This window comes from Leptidea sinapis, chromosome 17 (genome assembly GCF_905404315.1).
Source record: "Leptidea sinapis chromosome 17, ilLepSina1.1, whole genome shotgun sequence".
Classification (NCBI taxonomy): Eukaryota; Metazoa; Arthropoda; class Insecta; order Lepidoptera; family Pieridae; genus Leptidea; species Leptidea sinapis.
The window spans coordinates 526116-543177 of record NC_066281.1 but is presented as its reverse complement, the minus strand read 5'-3'; the positions used below and the strand labels follow the sequence as shown (position 1 = coordinate 543177).

At 33.1% G+C, this 17062-nt stretch overlaps 1 long non-coding RNA gene across 1 annotated transcript; it reads left to right on the top strand.

Moving 5' to 3' along the window:
- Positions 1-4629: 4629 nt before the first annotated feature.
- On the top strand, positions 4630-11779 carry LOC126969113 (uncharacterized). Its single transcript, XR_007730351.1, has 3 exons — positions 4630-5871; positions 8412-8500; positions 11741-11779. It is a non-coding gene; the product is annotated as an uncharacterized LOC126969113 (long non-coding RNA).
- Positions 11780-17062: the final 5283 nt, after the last annotated feature.

The following is a 17062-nucleotide window of genomic DNA, read 5'->3' as shown; positions in this document are numbered from 1 at the left end:
ATGGAGACACAGCTAAAGCAGTTGGCCACATCCATTCATTCTCAAAATCCGTGTTATTGAAGTGAAGCTTTTATTACATCGCCTCAATTTTTTTTGCCCATCTATCGCATGTCAGAGTACCGCGGGTGAACTTGTATCATTAATTTCGGGTTTAAGCTCGGGTTCCCCAGAGGGAGATTAGGTTCGGACCCCTCAGTCCAGACAAAGGTTTTTTCTGATTATATTTTTTATTTATGAATATGTAGAGCATATAATATATAAATTTGTTTTTTTACCTTTATTAATATAAAGCTGATAATAATATCTTATTTTGTCATAAAAAAAGTTTCATTTGCATCGGGATTTTATAAAACCATATAATTGCTTTGTTATTTTAGCATGGTTAGTTGTAATATTTAAAAATATTATTATATCTTCATGTAATATTGTATCTACAAGTAAAATTCTCGTGTGAGTTGTTTGCCATTGTGCGCGCAAGAAGTTTCAATACAAAGCATAAACACCTTCAATATTTAAAGCATAAATAACGTGTATTATTACGTTTGTTACAGAATTTAGTCGGCGACGATCCTCCGCGTCATCGGCCAACTATTCTCCATATAAAATGTATGAAGGAGCGAGTTATGAACGTTGGAAAGGTACCGTACACACCACACGTCCGCGTCGCGACGTTGAACACGACATTAATAACATCAATTTATATAATACACTAATAATAGCAATCCCAGGAGCTGTGCTGTATAATGATCGTGTGTGGCGACCTTCGAGCAGACAAATCTGGTCAATATTACGTATGTTACGGTATGGCGATACGGAGATATAAATATTGTTGCTTTATATTGGTAACAATATTCGTATCAAATTTAAATATTTTACTTCAAGGAAGGATATGAAATCTTATTGTACGTCAAAAACACATTGGAAAATTTATGACTGAGACCTTTATTTTATAAAATTTCGTAACAAACAAATTTATGATTTAAACAGCCTAACGGCGGTCGTTTTTCACAAGGCTTCACGAGTTTAAAGTATCCTTTAAAGGAAGTGTCCGTATATTATTGAAAAAACAACAGATATAAATATCATAAATTTAGGTTTACCGGCATTCGCGTTTTAGTTCTAGGTCTGAGGGTTGGAGTCCGAAATCTAGTATTAGATATAAGGTAAGGGGAAACTTCCTCAGATGTTCGAGTCTTTGAAGAATCAAAGCATCGTGCAATTACCTCAGGAAACGGATGTTTTTTACTAACTTCTTATAGTAACATAATTTTCCAGGTTCGAGCCAGAAAAAACTGCTATTGTATAGGTTCTTCTTCAGTACCATTTCAATTTGATTACAATATTCTTGCTTGAAAAGAATAGGAGAGTCCCAGGCCCAAGCGTGTCTTTTCGATGTGGGAGAGTCACGCTGTCAGCCAAACTTTATTTATTAATATTGTTATAGTTACTAATATATAATGAAAATGATCTTTGTTTGAAGCTCAAAACCACTGATCGTATCGAAATGAATCTAGATGGTTTATGGCTACTTATTTTTCGAATTCCAACGTTCATTCCTTTTAAAATTAGGCGGGAACGGCTGCTGCGTGCTTCGAAATTATAATAATAATTACTGATATATTTATTAATCTATACTAATATTATAAAGCTGCAGTGTTTGTTTGTTTGAACGCGCTAATCTCTGGTACTACTGGTCCGATTTGAATGATTCTTTCAGTGTTGGGTAGTCCATTTATCGAGGAAGGCTAAATTAGGGATCCGTAATAAAATTGTTATTTTGTAACACAAGGTGTAAAATCGAAAACCTATTTTTGCGTGCGCTGCAAAAACTATTGACAGTAGAAAAATGATGTACAGGCTATAATATAGGCAATATTTTATTACTTATAAAACTATCGCGTGAATTATACTTTATATGACAAAACAACGTTTGCCGGGTCAGCTAGTATTATTTAATTGAAAGATTGATTTTTACTTTTTCTTGTCTTGACTTTTTGGCGTTGCGTATTAAAGCTCTTTCGTTTTATAGCTTTTAATTACGCTCCCTCGGGAAGTCTTAAAATTTCATGTTGATCAGTTACGTAGTCAAACAAACTGAATTTTCCATTTACAATAATATAATAATTTATGATGTAATGGTGAACATTATCACCTGTCACTATATCCATGAGCCCCTCGCTGGTCCGTTTATAACTGACATAACAAATGTCCCATAATATTTTTGACATAGTTTCGCAAACCATAAATAACTATTGGCATACATACATTAGGCGTGCACCTGTTCAACAGACATTCATTACGCATAAAGACCTAAGCCAGAATCGTAGACCGGTATAAACTCTGTTTAATCGAAATAAACGGCTTTACTACCGTGATTTCTATGTTAATAGTCTACATTGAGGTATAAATAATTCCAATGAACTCATTTAGAAATATGTCTATACAAATATAATGTTTATTTCTGAACTAAACCGGACGGGTCGTTCCCTTCCCTAAAATATGGTCGAGGGAGGCGATGGCTGGCCCATGCGTCATGCTCTTGAAAAAGCGCTAATTGTGGTGGCGGGATGATCCCATTACCACAAACTCTGATTCATGTTCTTAACATTAAAGTTATTTTATTTTTTATAATCACTAATAAAATGCGCGAAAAATACCTTTATTTATTTACAGTGTGTGTTGATTGATACATCTTCTGTACACAATAACTCTAATTTTTACGTATTAATTTACATTTACTTTATTTTGACTTACTCGTCTAACGGCTGTTCCCAATATACTATCTACAGATAGAGAGAGAGATCCGTAAGGCGTTGAGTATTTGACGTTGTAGTATTTTTGTTGCATCACTTTACACTTATTGTATTTTAAATGATTTGTAAATAGAAGCTGTGAATGTTGATTTTTAACAAAAAATCAACCGCCCTCAAAAACACTATTTCAAAACAATATATTATATAATGTGCACTAAAAAGTATAAAAATAATTGCGTATTTTTACACAATCTAATTAATTAATCTTATTCTAGTTACGATTATTGTTATTTTTGGAATCGGTGTCCTTCCGCCGCGACCCGCTCTCGCCTCTAGCCTCCTCACGACTCAAGTACATCTCACCTATAACTATGTATGTAGTAACAAACCTATCTTGGATGACACCGACTCCAAAAATTACAATAATCGTAACTAGAATAAGGTTAATTGATTAGATTATATAAAAATACGCAATTATTTTTATACTTTTTAGTGCACATCATATATATTGTTTTGAAATAGTGTTTTGGAAAGCGGTTGTTTTATTGTTATTTTTTTTTATGTTTTTTAGTGAATTTGAAGTACACTAACTAACAATTTGTCTAAATATGTGTAAATGTACTAAATTTTTCAATGCAGCACTGAACGTAAGTACTTTGCAATTTGATTACATACAGTGTTCCGTTACTTTGTCATGGATTCCGCAATCAGAACCTAACCAAACTCTCACCAAACTATCTTTGAAGTATATGCTTTCCAATAAGAAAAGAATTACCAAAATCGGTTCACCCAGTCAAAAGTTTTGAAGTAACAAACATAAAAAAAATACCGATGAATTGAGAACCTCCTCCTTTTTTTAAGTCGGTTAAAGAGTGCCAATCAGTTTCTTGTCACTCTTTTCATTAAAGCTCAACCCTTTCCCAAGTGGATGTAAATAGCAAAAGAAAAGAAAACTTTAGATATTCATAAATGTCATTTCCATGGCCTACATGAATAAAGTGATTTTGATTTGATTTGAAATTTGCTCCCGACGTCCACTCAATCGGTACTATTTTTAGATTATACAGGACGGTATTTAATTTATCGTAAGGTAGGCTTGCTCTTTTTATCGCCTTTATAAAAAACATCTACATTGAATTGGTTCTCAACTTAAAGTTTAATTATAAGTTTAAAAGTAATAGGTATAGGTTAGTAAGGTAGTAATCCTTTGTTTGTCATTACATTTTTTTTAAATTCTGTGCTAAATAAACGTTTTATTACTGACTGACCAATTATACGATATTCAATTGTTTGTCTGTCTGTATGTCCATCTATTACTCGAGCACGGCTTGCATTTTAAATTAGTATTTTGAGAGCTGTTGTAATTACTTCTGGAGCGGTTACTTAAGGCCTGTGTTTGGCTCGTTTGCACAGGAAGCCGGTTAGATTATGGGTACCACAACGGCGCCTATTTCTGTCATGAACTAGTAATGTGTAAACATTACTGTGTTAAGGTCTGAAGGGCGCCTTAGCTAGTGAAATTACTGGGCAAATGAGACTTAACATCTTATGTCTCAAGGTGACGAGTGCAATTGTAGTGCCCCTCAGAATTTTTGGGTTTTTCAAGAATCCTGAGCGTCTCGTCTCTGATTTTCATTAAAAAAAAAAACAAAATTTTGACGATGTAGTAACCTTCCAAATATGTAGTTTTTCTCTTACGACCTTTACCAGATCTTCGTGAGTAGGTATCGCTTCTAATGTATATGTCGCACGTATATTGTCTTAGCCATGATATTATAATTTCATTAGTCATATTATAATTTACCGGTAGATTGTCAATCGACTCCATTTCTTACAATTTAACGGCCTGGTTTTAGTGACATTGTAATGTCACGGGTACATACATTATAGTGATATTGTAAGGCAATGATATATTGTCAATTTTCCTGGTTGATAGTTTATGAGGCCGTCTATGATTGGAGTATAGTGATTATAGGATTGAGAGTGAACATTTATAAAATGAATATGGGTGTTTTTTTTCTAGTCATGGATGTATACATCACATGGTATACATATTATTTTTCTTTAATATTTTACTAGTCTCTTTCTCTAGCGATTCTAATAGAATTTACACAGGGAGACAACCCATGTTAAAATGATTTTAATTATGCTACTTCTTATAGTGAATTTTCATACGACTTTCAACTTTCCAAATTTAAATCATTTTAATAATTAGAGAATATCTTCAATATTATCTACCGTTGCGTTTTGAATGTTTAAAAAAGTTTAACAAAAAAACAACCGACTTCAAAAACACTATTCCAAAACAATAGATATAATATGCACTAAAAAGTATAAAAATAATTGCGTATTTTCTGTAAAATCTAATTAATTAATCTAATTCTAGTTACGATTTATGTAATTTTTTCCTAATTACAATGGGACCACATGGGAAGCACCAGCTTTCAATTAAACAAAATAATTATCAAAATCGGTTCACTCAGTCGAAAGTTTTGAGGTAATAAACATAAAATACCGACGAATTGAGATCCTCCTGTTTTGAAGTCGGTTAAAAAGACTTGCTTTACTTCAACATGACGTATAATGGGACATATTCGAGCGGGAGCTGTGTAAAATCCTTTACGAGGGTCAGTTTGATGTGTTTGTCTTACAATAAGTAGTAAAGTGTGTGTATGTACGCGTGTGTTATGTCACAGTGTTTGTCGCGGGCGCCTGGCATCTCGCCAGCCGCCACTCTTACACACACTATTACAACACCCACACGCGAATACCTCGACCATATATTCTGCGACGCCACTTTAAAAACGCTGATAATGCCCATGTGTCACAAGGAATCTTTATTTTCGAGGGACAGCTCTCTCTCTAATACTAACTATTTGATATTCTTAATATAAAATGTGGTTTTGAAGCCCCTGTCAAGGTTGATTTAAGGTTGGATTATAAATAAGTTGTGCGAGCAATGTCGCGGCACCTGTTTGCTATTATAATGATACGTCTGTGATTTGGACACGGAACTTGATCGCATTGTTACGACAATGCTGACCTTTCTCTGACAACGATGATATAGACGCGAACCTCGCCTGTGTATAACACAAACTCAATATATTTATATCACCTTGTAAGTATCTTCTAATTGAAAGATTTATCGCCACGAAATTTTTCATTATCACATAAATTAATAGTATGAACTACCAAATTACTGTTATTAGGTATCTAAGTAGGAGATGGATCATCAATAACATCGTAGTTCATACTCGAATAAAAACTACGTTCACACAATAATAAGTTTATTCCTTAAAGCAGCCTTGCGAAACTCTCTAAGAAAACAGCGATTCGCTCGATCGTATGAAACGTGCAGTTATTGGTAGATTGACAGATGACGGCTTTAATCTTGTAAAAAACGAAGATAGTCGAAATCCACCACGTTTTAAAGCAACTTTTCGCCTTCCAGCTTCGTCGGATTATACTTCGTCATCAATCGCCATACTGTAATTACTACTATTTCAAACTTATATGAAATCGTTTCATACTAATCTAAATTTCAATTTTTACTTAGGCAATCCCGTCTCTTATGACGTAGTCTTTACATCCTCTTTGCTTAAATTATACCTTCGTACTCAGAATGGTCACCCAATATTATATTAATTACCGTCCCCCAGATTGAGACTTGGGTTTTTTTTTGGTGTTGTGTCACCAGTTACTGGTACCCATCTACTATAGGTACAGTTGCTACATTTATTTTCGTCAGTTGTAAATTTTACTATTCATTACGAATTTAAAAAGTTTAATTAATTCATTCATGAAAAAGTGACGATATTTGAGTCCGATAAAGAAATTTCTGAAACAGACGAAGGCACCATATCAAATAAAAAGAAGAATCGATTCCAGAACAAGGCTTGGATTTTCGTTAAGAAGTTTGAAGACAAACATAAAGCTGAAGAATACATAAAAGCTGAAAAAACCTGGTCTTCTGAAAAGACTGTGAAAAAGCAATGACTGATACAAAACCGTAACTGTTATGGATGCTCATATGGGTTCACCAGTGTCTAATAATGATTTAGAATAATACCTAATGTGTTTTGCATTGTTTTTCCGAGCATTTTGAATCCGTCCTCTATCTCATTATTTCCAACAATATTGAGGATTTGAGCTCTGATGAGCAACATGGTTTCTGAAAGGGCCGTTAAAATCAAATAAACCTTATCTCTTGCGTCACCGATACATGTCAGGAATTGGTCAATGAGTGCCAAATTGATGCAATATATACCGAATTTAGTGACTTAGACCTTCATGATAAAGTCAGTCACCCTATATTGATTTAGAAGCTGATTATGGAATTGGACGAAACTGAATGAAATGATTCGAGTAATATCTTCATAATAGACTTCAGTCAGTATTTGTTAAACTGAGTGTACTTCATATTCATACAATGCGCGTTATGGTGTTGCCCAAGGATCTCACCTAGGACCATTGCTCTTTTTGATATTTGTGAATGACTTTAGGAATCATATAAAATATTGTGAAGCATATCTCTCTTCGCCGATGATTTTAAACGAAAAATGTATAGTTATTATATACTCTGCCTCTGAAGCTGCTTTTGTTCACAGTGATCTTAATGGTATAAAAGATTGGTGCTTATTAAATGGTTTAATCCTCAACGCATGCAAATGTTTTCATATTAAATACACTTAAAAGAAAAAACCGCTTGTTACCGTGTATGAGCTTGACGGCGCACCGTTAAAAGAAGTGCAGGAGATTCATGACGTGGAGGTAACTATTGATAGCGTTTATATCACATCAGGTGCCTCTCCCACGAATTCTTCGCGAATACACTAATTTTAACGATATTTATTCAGATTTGATATATTCATTAGTGGGCTGGTCAGATTTAAAGAACGCGTTGTTAAGCACTTAGCAGGTTCTCAATCTGCACTAGTCAAATATGTAGTTTTTCTCTTTTTTTTTTCCATTAATAGGTTAAATCTGCTAATTTTGCAGACAAAGCCTATTTATAAATGCAAAATCAATTAAATTCGCGACAGTATAAATAATTCCGTTATAAGTAATTATGCTTGGACCCAATAGTGTCTTTACTGAAGTGGGGAGAGAAATTAGTAAACTTGAAATTATTTGTATTTGAAGCATTATTATAATCAGTTTTTTCATTTTTTAATTGTCATCAATAAATATCGTGCCGTAAATAGAGGCTTACCATGGTCAGTCACTTAAATGCTCAAGAATGTAAGTAGCATAGCATAATCATACTAAAAGCTTCTTCAGAACACGCCGGAACTTATGGTATAAGTGTTATTACGATTCCAGTAGTTTTCTCAGTATACCAAACAAAAAACATCGGCCCTATTTATTAGGATATACTCACGAACGAAACGTTATCGTTCTGTTACTTTAACGGTAACGCCCTTTGGGTTCTGAGCGGTGGAGAAGTTATCTCTTTCGAGAAAAAAAATGCACTCTTTTTCTAAAAAAACTGTATACATAACATCTACATTCATTTAGACATGCTCAATTATCTAATTCGCCCCGTGTAAACTTGTGTGTATAAATAAAAATACGTAAATCTCAATTATATTAATGTGTGGCATAAAATATAGTAACGGACCGTCGGAAAGCCATTAAATGTGATCATTTAATGACCAGATGGCGTCCACGTTGTCTGCGCTGGGTTCTGTGGACGTGAAGCCGTTGGGGACCAGAGCGGCGCTCATAGCAGCCTCCACCCAGAATATGTAAGTTGTCTTCCTTGATCCAGAGCCTTGAATGATCGCTGTCAAGACTATCTCAGCAACACGTTGAAGAACCGAGTGGAAATTAATATAAAATTCGAGTGCGGTTTCTGCTGCCAAAAATTATGATTTAAGATAAAGTCTATTTGTCCTTACTTGTCTTAAGTTGTACACAAATATGGCGTACAGAGAACCAGCTCGTACCAAGAGATAATTCAAAGAGATGAGGATCATCGAGCGAATGAACGACTGAACTTGATGGTTATTATGCAGTGAATGAAAATTTTCGGGTAGAAGGTTAAAAACCTATCTTGTAATGTTATGATATACCTTAAACAAAAAAGCCTCTAAGAGCCACCTTTAATGTATCTATTCCTCTGGATGGCTATGTAAAACCTTTAATGTTAATAAAATATTATTATTTGTATGATTCCATTCTTGATAATTTAAGGCAGGGCCTCAATCTGCTACGTCATCACTCACACAACTTGTGAGTGAGGAAAATGTTACGAGTACAATGAGACTAGTATAAAAATAGCTATAAAGGCTGTGAGATGAAAATAAAATGAAAATATATTTATTGACAAATAATAGATACATAAAAATACAAAATTAGCAGTGCTTTCCGCACTATGTATCTGTATCGCGGAAAACAAGTGAACATACAAATACAATTAAGTTACAAAATAGGTTCATGAGTGAGTTTCAAATTAAATTTTTAATGAGTTCTGAAAATATTTGATGGAAGTAAAGTAAACTACTCCTTTCTTAAATTAATATAATATATTATAAGTATATATGTGTTTAAGCACGTACATAATATTTATTTATGATTTTAGCAGTGATCTGGCATGTCTGAGTGTGTGTTTTGAAAAATCTTAGTTGGTTATTTTAGTAAGGCTTCGGTAGAGTCGTAGTCTAGGGAATGCATTAGATTCTTAGTTTTCTTTAGATCTAAAAGTATTGGTTTTAATGCCGCATGGACCAACGGGTTCCTGTGCTGATTTTATATTGGAGGATAACATAGTAACCAAAAAGCCAAAGGTAGTGTATTAATAAAAGGTACAGAAGCAGACCTTAGACCGGAAGTTGAAGCTAAAATGGTGACACATAAGAAATGGTTTTGTTGGAAAAAGTCAATTTTGTATTGTTTCTTTTTTTACTATGACAGAAGTTAAGTTTTGTTTTGCTTATTTCTTTTAATTATGAAAGAAATACACTAAAAAAGTTTTTATGTCCGATAGTGATTTGGTTTGTAATTTAATTTGATCACATTGTAACTCAATCTAATAAAGAGTCTAGATCTCAATAATTAAGATTTTCAAGTTTTCATCGTCATGGCAATTACCGGTCATATTTTTTCCCAAATTTTCTTTAAATTATTGAGTTTCCTACATTGGACCAATAGTGTTATAGAACTATGTTTCAATGATACAGACACTAGTGTTCGAATCAAGCATCAACTGATCCATTCAAAGAAACATAGTTATTATTCTAACGTACATATATTTCTGATACTACTTATACTAGTATTTCTGATAATATTTGTAGTACTTATAATCCAACGTTTGGTGGGGAAAATTCAATATTATATATATATATTGACGACCTGTATAGCCGAGTGGTTAGCGATACTACCTACTAAGCTAGATGTCCCGGGTTCAAATCCCGGTAGGTGCAAGCATTTATATGATGAATATGGATGTTTGTTTCCGAGTCATGGATGTTTAAATGTATTTATGTATGTTTATGTATGTTTAAGTAAGTATATTGTATTAAATATATCATTGTCTTGTAACTCATAACACAGGCTATATATGCTTAACTTGGGGCAAGATAATTTGTGTGAAAAGTGTGTCAATATTATAATATTATTATTATTATATCTACGCTAGTATAAATTTATAGAGTTCTTCGATCAAGATTTTTTGAGAAATCGAGCTTTAAAAAAAGTGGTCCATTACTGGCAACCTGATCCTATTTCAAGTAAGTTCCCATTTATATTAACAAAATAGTGTAACTAACAAGACGTTTATAATCATTTTGCTAAATAATTACATTTTATTTGCAAAAACAATATACATGGCTGACGAAATGTTTGAAAATACGTCTCTGTCTTAATGTTATCTGTACTTATAGTACTTCAATGTAAATATGATATAAATACCATACAAGAAGTACCTGATATTGTGTATAGAAGAATATATTAAGAGATGGTTGACGTTATAAATGATACAACATATAGTACAAACTAAGCTAAAAACACATTTATAAGAAGATCGTGTAATTATTACAATAAATCATTAAGCAGTTTTGATATATATTTTTCATTTCTCATACTCGGAAAGTAATGTTGTCTTGATCTGATTATTGGAAACGCAGCTTCCCTCCATAGCGAGGGAAAAACTCATACAAATTACTTTCCACCTAAGGGCCGGAATGAACTTCAAAAAAAGAAATGCTTTCAGCTGAGAAGAGTTTTATGTAAAAAACAACTAATTAAAAAAAATGCTGCGGCCATGTGACTTTCTAAACAGCCAGTGTGAACTTAGCGCAATTTTCTTTGAGCGGAATAAGCCGCAACAATTACACGGTGAGTTCCATATTTAAAATTTAAAAAGTCGACATAAATTGTCCTAATTTGACAATTCATTTTAAATAGGTACTACTAATATTATGATATATTATCAATAAATAGTTTAGATAAACAGTAGATAGTTTTATGTTCCTCATAATCGAAATGAAAAGTAAAGTGTGTAACACGGATAAAAGATTCAATTCCTACTCGGACTATAGCCGCCCTTACTGCGCTCGGACGTCTAAATACCTCGGGAATTAATTCTTTCGACCCTACGTTAACAATCTACTATTCCTTAACCATTTCATAATATAAATACAATATTGTTAAACACTTGCTCCAACCAGACTAATGTCATCTTTCATTACCTATTAGTATTACTTTTTTGACTGTCTTAAAATAATATTTAGAAAATTGTATACTTAAATAATTATATAACTAATTAAATAATATTATATTCTTAAGCTTGTAGTTCATTCTTAATTATTGGCACATTTGCTACTTTGTCACTGTTTTTTAAGTTTACAATAATATGATTACTTTAGTTCTAAATAATTAATAGAACTGCTAGGACTTATTGAACTAAATACTATGTAATTATGCTTGAAAATGAGTATTTGTTTCGTAAATAAAATAAAATGTATTGTGTTATATTATAATTATAGGGCTGACAGAATAATGAAGCAGTACCGGAACAGTGGGGACTACAGAGTGGCTCCGTACAGCGCCTTGAGACATTCCGCGGCCGCCGGCGTGTTGATGTGGTCAGTCCCTACTACATCTAATTAAATTATAACAATAATGAGCAGGACGTTCAGCTGATGGTAATTGATACGCCCAGCCCATTACATTTGAATTGTAATTGGCCCTCCATAGAAAAGGTGAATTGTACCAAATATCTCGGCATCCTGATTGACCAAAGGTTAAGTTGGCATTCCCAAATCGAACTGGTCATAACCAGGGTGAGAAAATTTATGTGGATTTTTAAAACTCTGCGGCACGTTATGAATAGCACAGTACTGCATCCCGGTATGGGGCGGTGCAACTAAGATAAGCCTCTTAGAATTGGAAAGAGCTCAAATATCACTTCTCAAGGTCATGTACTTCAAACCTTTAAGATTTCCAACTGATTCACTCTATTTGACTTGTAATCTTTTGACAATTAGGAAACTTTATGTTCTTAACATCATTTCAGCCGTCCACAAGTCACTTCCGCTAGATCACGCCAAATTGATCAGTAGAAGAAATGATAAAGTAGCAGATACCATTACTGTTCGCACTACTTTTGCTGAACGACAGTTTAGCTGTCAATCAGTGTTCTTATATAATAAAATAAATCGTGTCCTAAATATATATCCTATGGCATTACATCTATGCAGAAAAGCTTTAAATAATTGGCTAACTTGTCTTGCTTATGATGAAGTGGAAAATCTTCAGATCAGACTGATATGATAAAGTGCAGTAATTGCGCTCGTCACCTTGAGATATAGGATGTGAAGTCTCATTTGCACAGTAATTTCACTAGCTACGGCGCCCTTCTGACCGAAACACATTCACGGCGGAAATAGGCACCGTTGTGGTTACCCATAATCTAGCTGGCATCCGGTGCAAAGGAGCCTCCCACTGTTACATAAATAAATTATATACCAATAATTGTAATTAAAGTACGTTTAAATCTAGATTCCTAAAAGTATATTATTATTATTATTTCAGGAGCGGTGCCATATTGACCACAAGTGTTATCATCTATTTCATACAAAAAAAATCAAACACTGTGTGGTAGAACCTTCATGTATTTAAATTAAGATCGGCTTGTAGTTAACACTACCTCTTTATTGTATACTTGTTAGAAACACGTTGTTTATAAGTGCTAAGCAAATTTGAAATCATAATAAAAATCATTTTGTATTTTTGTGTTTTAATTAAACCTGTTTTTAAAATACACCTTCTATAATAAAGTCCCAGCCACTGTTCAGGCATTATCTAGAAATAAATTAAATGTTTTATAAAAAAAATGGCTTTGTCGTAAATCCTATTACTCCACTGCTGAATATCTAAATGATCGGACAGCCTGGGACTAGATTGTGATTATTTTATAGCGATATAAATGACTGTTCAATATTGTATATTTTTATTGAAAAGAGCGCAAAAAAAATGGGAGAGTTTCTTGTGCCGCTTCTTCTCTCTCAGAGCGCCATTTGTTTCCGAAGTGGTAGTAGTTATTAGAAATGACATCAAAAAGAATTCTTAAGTTTTCATATTTCCGCGTTGTTTCATTTCCGTTGTTCCGATTATTACTAATTTACTCACTCGCTAGTGGGGAGTCAGTAAGCTTCCAGTATATTTTATTTTAGATATGTATGGTTCCCGCCATGCAAAAGTTTCTCGTGGATGTGGTACGCACATCCACATCCGCTATTTGACAACACTTCCCTTCCAGCCTCGCCTAGTATCGGAATTCTGGGTCTCGATATCTCGAGCGATTGCCAATTCCGCGGCCATCTGGAGAGTAAAGCCAAATTGGCTTCGAAGAAACTGGGCGTCATAAATAGAGCACGGCAATACTTCAAGCTGGCCCAAATTATAGCGCTGTACAAAGCGCAGGTCCGGCCACACCTGGAGTATTGCTGTCAACTCTAGTCTGGTGCACCCCAGTATCAGCTCGATCCATTTGACTGCGTGCAACGTAGAGCAGCTTGAATTGTTGGGTTCACAGAGCAATGGGTGTGCTCTGTGAACGAACGCGTGGATCACTTGGCATTCCGTAGAGACATCGCTTCATTGTTTGCACAATTTTGTTTCGTAATAATATAAGTTTCATTTCGATAGAAACAACGTCGTCCAGTGGTTAATTCTTCCAAGATCAATAAATAAATTACTTCCACGTGTTGTGCGACGTCGTACTGCAATGTAGTGGGCCTTGCAGCGGACAAAAGGACTTTTTTTATTTCACTCCTTTTTGGAGACTTTGGTTCGCACATTCCATGCATCCGCCAGCTTCAAGTTTTCTTTCATCGATTCACATTGGAAGTTTTCTTGTATGTTCTACTTCAAAGTGTTATTTTTATTTTAAGGTAGGGAAACGAGTTACGTTACAAAAATGTACAACACGAGAATTTTGATATTTGATATGGTTAAGATAAATGTAGGTAAATGAAAATATACAAAAAAAAATAGATGAAAACTATTATTTTCAGATAAAATATATTAGGTACTATACATTATTTACAATTTAATATTATTGCTATTAATATATCTAGAAAGTATACTATACAATATGACAAAAGGACTTTTATCGTATCGCCAGTTAAAAGATTTTTTTTTACTTTACAACTTCCTCATGATTTCATTGTTTTTCATTCTTACATTTTTTTTCTGAATACTTATCTCATTTGTAACTAATTCATTATAGTATTGTATAATAGGCGTGTATAGTATTGTGTAACTTATATAGCTTGTAATTAGTTGTTAATTTGTATTACTTTTGTTTTGTGGTTTTTATCTTACCGTTGCTTACCTTTTAACTAAAAGTGTCGTATAAATTGTTGGAAACTTCACTGGTGAAAGTGTTAGTTTTAAGATTTGTTAATATTTAAGTATCATAATACTGTTTGTTTCCTATATAAATAAATAAATGATTCAAAGCAATAAGGTTGATTATAGCCCTTTAGAGTATGTATTGAGATTTCCACAATGTGAACCCATCGTAACTGATTACCAAACCTTTCAAAGGATATGCCAAAAACATTTGTAAATTGACGGAACCTGCACTCATTTATAAAAACCAATTGATATCTTCGAAGTACTTATAAAAATTTATCTAGAAAGGTAATATTTAATATAAATTATTAACACCAATAATGTAATAATTTTGTGACTTCTTGACTTGGGCTTAGTAGAAGTAACCTATATTAAAATATTTAAATAAGACTTCAAAATAAGTAAAAAATAAATATTCATTGGCGTGTGGAGTGTAGTTATCTTAAAAGTTTTCATACAGTGACTAACACCAAATATAAAAGCGTTTATTTACGAGGCCCCTTAAATGTTCGTGGACATAAAATTAACATTCCCACCTACCTATATCCGACTCGATAACTGTCTGTAATATGCCTAAACTAAGCGCTTTTGAATCGTTATACCTATTTTTTTTAAATTACTAAATCTACCATAATAGACCGTATGTTATATATGAAGAATACACAATAAACTTTACGACCACTCTTTAAAAACAATCATTAGATTATTTTACAATAGTTGTATATAATAGCAATGTTATATTAATCACGATCAAAGTTAAATGCATTGTAAAATATCAAATATTTCATAAAAATTATTAATTATATTGTACAATGACGTTCTATATTGTTGTAGGTATATATATATATATGATGCATCAACCTTAAGAGCTTGAATTCATTGCTTGTGTGAGGTGAACATGATGGTCGTGATTAGTATCATACCTAAATAATAAGTACTCTTTTATTGCCAAATGTTTGCTAAGTTGAGTAGCTCTAGTAGTCCATAGTAAAACCTAAATACATATTTGTTAATTCGTGACGCTCAATATCGTCGCCAACACAGTTTGTAATAAATTTAGTACAACAATAATTCCATTAGTTTTAACGTTGTGTTGTCCCCAGACAAAACACTCATTATCGTCAACATATCTTTGTCTTCTTTATTGTATAATGAAATTTTAAATATCTACAGATTATTTTTTTACGAGATTTTCTAGTTTGTTTTTCGGGGAATAGAAAACTATATCAAACTTAATCGGCAATACCTAGGTAGGCACTGTAACTCGGTCTGAGAAAATATGCTTTAATTAAATTGATAAACTTTTAATACGGTAAATGTCTGCAATTATTAAAATACTAAGCCTAGTGAGGGATTCAATGGAACAAGAGACAAAACACTTTGCTGTTGTTTGACACACACTAAATTTCAAGCGAAAAATACAAGATGTAATTATTCAGGTTCCATGTTTCTAGACCTTGGCCGGGTCTCAGAGTAATAAGAATAATTTATGTTGTCTGTGGTCAGCTCATAAACAACCCTAGAATTTTACTACTCTGTGGTAACCTAAGATTTGCTCTGCTGTGAAGAATAAAGATGGTGCCCGTTGAGTAAGTTATTTTATTTATCATCAAATTCTAATATATTTCTTTAAAACAGGATATGATATCTTTTATTGAATGTCATAAACAACCCAATCGATAAAGTATGCCTCAGGCCTGAGAAGAACGGGCGCAAGAAACTCAGCGGGCTTCTATTTTTTTATAAAAAGGTAACAATGTAATATCTTACAAAAAAAAATATAATATAATAACCAATATGTGGTATCATTAAACAAAGCCATCTATGTTATAGTATTCTAAGGCTATAGTAACCTTTACCACACAAACGATTTTTACCAATTCTTAAGAATTTCATAATCAATCTGTTTTGAACATTTTCTGGGATCTTGTTGTATAAGCAAAATATGTACATCGCCTCACAAAAGACCTACTTACTCGACTTTACCGATTAGCAGGCATTTTAAGTTAGTGTTTGTTCCTGATGTTAACATTATTGTTATGAGATATGACAGTTTCTATCATTTCACTTATATGCCCATGTACATACATTATCAAGAATATATTGAGAGGCAACAGTTAAAATGTTTAGTGCTTTAAATTTTGCTCTCAATGATTCTTTAGGACTTAGGTACATATATGAGCTTCGGTAGCTCATTATATTATTAACGATATTTCGGGGTTGCGTTCCAAATCAATTGTTTGCGAATGAGTTGTAAATCACCATAAATCAGACACGTCAAAATGTTTGCCCGATGTAATTCGCTTGTTTCGCGCAGCTGTTTCAATCATGTTTGATTTCGTATACGATACATTTAACTCTAGGAAATGCATATTGTTTATAAACCAATCAACTGCATAATCTCTTTATTTGCTAGATATTATTGCAAATTTTACATTTAGGCTAAG